Source organism: Suricata suricatta, chromosome 11, assembly GCF_006229205.1.
Source record: "Suricata suricatta isolate VVHF042 chromosome 11, meerkat_22Aug2017_6uvM2_HiC, whole genome shotgun sequence".
Taxonomy (NCBI): domain Eukaryota; kingdom Metazoa; phylum Chordata; class Mammalia; order Carnivora; family Herpestidae; genus Suricata; species Suricata suricatta.
In genome coordinates this window covers 14,882,005-14,885,469 of record NC_043710.1, presented here as the reverse complement: position 1 = coordinate 14,885,469, position 3,465 = coordinate 14,882,005, and the positions used below count along the sequence as shown (strand labels likewise).

Genomic DNA, 3,465 nt, shown 5'->3' with positions numbered 1-3,465 from the left:
TCGCGGTTGCAATGGGGAAAGGAAAAAAACAAAAAGCAAAAAACCGAGTCTCTCTTAGTTTCCGATAGCCCAGCTCAAGAAGCCGTGCGCTGCTGGAAATGTGCTGGGAGCTCCCACATTCTACGCGTGCGCGCCCGGGCCTCTACCCGCCACCGACTCCTGGCTGAGGGTCCTGTCGGTGCGCGTCTTATTTCTTCCCTGTGGGGACCCGGAATTCGTGCAGTCCGTGCAGTGCAGGGGGCGGGGTGTGCCGTGGAAATGCGGTCCGTGGTCCTGTTCCCAAAACCAAGTTCGAATTGCTCGCGCCCGGCGCATTCGTCGCTCGGGCCACTTCCGCCGCGGGGTGCGCCTCTCCAGAGCAGCCGCATCTCACAGCCACAGGCGCCTCTGATTCCCCACCGAGATGGCTTAGCCTGTCTGGGGCTGGCCCATCCTCGGATCTCCCCCGTTTGCCCCCACTCACTCAGGTATCTTTGAGGTTCTATGCCCTCTGGGGTTCGTATTTTCTCCTTCTGCTCTCTCAGTTGAACGTAATATCCTTCTCAGTTCAAAAAACAGCGCGGAGGGAGTTTACAGAGCTCCCTTCCTCTCCGCCATCTTGGCTCCACCCCAAGAGTCAGATTCTTAAATGACTGAAACCCCTTGGTGTCCCTGCTTCTGGATATCTCTATAAATGGTAATTTTCTGTGGTGGTGTGCTTTTGAGAATCTACTCTGGGTTTTTCCTTTGTTGTTACCATGAGGCTTACATAAAGTGTCTTATAAATAAAACTATTTTAAGTTGATAGCAACTTAACTTAATTGTGTAGGTTCATTCATTTAATCTTTATGAAGCATAGTGGAATTATTTTCAAAAAGAGCTTACTTATTTTGTACTAGATGGCTACTCCTCTTACATTTTAGCCTCTGTGGTGTTATAGGACATCCACAGTGATGCCTTGGTTCTGAAACAGATGTAGTAGCAGATTGAGAATTCAGGGATCAAATAAAAACTCATATTAATATCTGAGTTCCAAGACCTGGACAAGGTGCAACATAGGTCATAAACCTATGGATAATATAATCGTTGGTGACCGAGAGCTGGAGACAAGATTTCAAGTCATTGAGGCATGTCTGGCATGGGCTTCTTTCCATAGCAGCCCAATTTGGCCGACTCTGGAAACATCCTCACCCCTCCTGGACTTCTGAGCTCTGCTCAGACTGTCTACAGAAATGGCACCCATGGAAGATGGAGAACTAATTGGACCACATCATTGTTCATTTTCTTTCTGGTGTAGTTTTTTAGATCTTGCTCCTCAGGTTTGCTCTGTGTGTGTTACAAACAGGAATCCCCTCTCTCTTTGTGACCCCCATTCCTATTCTGGAAGCCGGTCGTGGTGGGCAGCAGGGGAGGAGCCTGTGTGAGAGGAGAGTGAAGCAGGTGTTGGGCAGAAGCCCTGGAGCCCCATATAGTCCAAGCTTGGTCCGGCCATGTGGTTCTGGGTCCAGATTTCCCTTCTGTGGGGGGAGGATTCCAAGAGCTTCTTTCCAAATCAAACAGCTGATGGTGGCTCAGTGAGAGAGCTAGCAGGAGAGGCCCCACTTGACTCCTCTGGTGAGGGATATTATTGGAGGAAAAGTGGGAGAAAAGGTTGCTGGAAAAGGCTGGTCCGAGCAATCTTATTTGTCAGAATGCACAGAACAAGGATTTCTATGACAGAAGGGTATAATGAGAACTCAAATAGACAGATATCTTGTGAAGATTTGAAAAATGGTCACCAAAGTTGTTTTATTGGGGCTACTGTGTTTAGGCTTCTCAGTGCATCCCTGTTTAGGATTTTTTTTCTTTTATTTTTTTTGAAAGAGAAAGAACAAGTTGGGGAGGAGCAGAGAGATGGGGAGAGAGTCCAAAGCAGGCTTCATGTTGTCATCACAGAGCCCAATGGCTCAAAGTCATAAACTGACATTGTGACCTGAGCCAAAACCAAGAGTTGGATGCTTAACTGACTGAGCCACCCAGGAACCCTCCTGTTTAGGATTTCTAAACCACATAAAGCCTGGAAATGTATTGAGAACACATAGTGATCTTTCAGAGTCCCTTCCTTGGCCCTGCCAATTAAAGAGTCAGAATTAAAGTCACCCTACAGATGGCATGTTATTGTCCTATAAATGGTTTACTGGTCTGATGATCTCTTTATGCAATTATCTCTCAAATGTTTTCGATTTTGATTTGGAGTTTCATTTTTTTACGTTTTTATTTAAATAAAAACGTAAGTTATTTTGCGTGTACGATGTGATGAAATACTTTGATACACCACCCAATGCTCTTCACAAGGGCCTCCTTAATCCCCTTCACCTATTTAACCCTCCCCCACCAGCCTCCTGTCTGGTAACCATCAGTGTGTTTTCTATAGTTAAGAGTCTGGAGAGTCCAATCTCCGATCTGTTTAGTAAGAAGGTGCTGTTCCGAAAAGAAAGAAAAGGGGGTAGCATAAACTCGGCTCTGGACGGAGGAAGTAAACGGTCCCCCTTTACCCTTAGATTCGTCCTGTGCTCTTGACGGTGGTGTTGGCGGACTGATATGCGGCGGTGAAGAGGCACATGTGTCTGGCAGAGTGGGTGTGAGACGAAGAGACCATCCTTCCCTGCTGCCCAGATAACCAAGAGTTTTGGCCGGACCTTTGAGCACACACCGGAGTGAGGAGCCAGACGAAAAGCACAGACTATGGCGCTGAAACGGATTATTAAGGAACTTAGTGATTTGGCCCGTGATCCTCCAGCACAATGTTCTGCAGGTCCAATTGGGGATGATATGTTTCATTGGCAAGCCACAATTGTGGGACCTAATGACAGCCCATATCAAGGTGGTGTATTCTTTTTGACAATTCATTTTCCTACGGACTACCCCTTCAAACCACCTAAGGTTGCATTTGCAACACGAATTTATCATCCAAATATTAACAGTAATGGCAGCATTTGTCTTGATATTCTAAGATCACAGTGGTCTCCTGCTTTAACTATTTCTAAAGTTCTTTTATCCATTTGTTCACTGATATGTGATCCAAACCCAGATGACCCCCTAGTGCCAGAGATTGCACGGATCTATAAAACAGACAGAGATAAGTACAACAGAATATCTCGGGAATGGACTCAGAAGTATGCCATGTGATGCTACCTTAAAGTCAGAATAACCTGCATTATAGCTGGAATAAACTTTAAATTACTGTTCCTTTTTTGATTTTCTTATCCAGCTGCTCCCCTATCAGACCTCATCTTTTTAAGTTTTATTTTTTGTTTACCTCCCTCCATTCATTCACATGCTCATCTGAGAAGACTTAAGTTCTTCCAGCTTTGGACAATAACTGCTTTTAGAAACCGTGAAGTAGTTATAAGAGAACAGTTGCCCAAGATTCAGAATTTAAAAAAAAAAATGGAGCATGTGTATTATGTGGCCAATGTCTTCACTCTAACTTGGTTATGAGACTAA

The 3,465-nt window shown here is 45.3% G+C and overlaps 1 pseudogene; it reads left to right on the top strand.

Annotated features, from left to right (window-relative positions):
- Positions 1-2,703: 2,703 nt before the first annotated feature.
- Positions 2,704-3,206, top strand: LOC115306969 (annotated as a pseudogene).
- Positions 3,207-3,465: the final 259 nt, after the last annotated feature.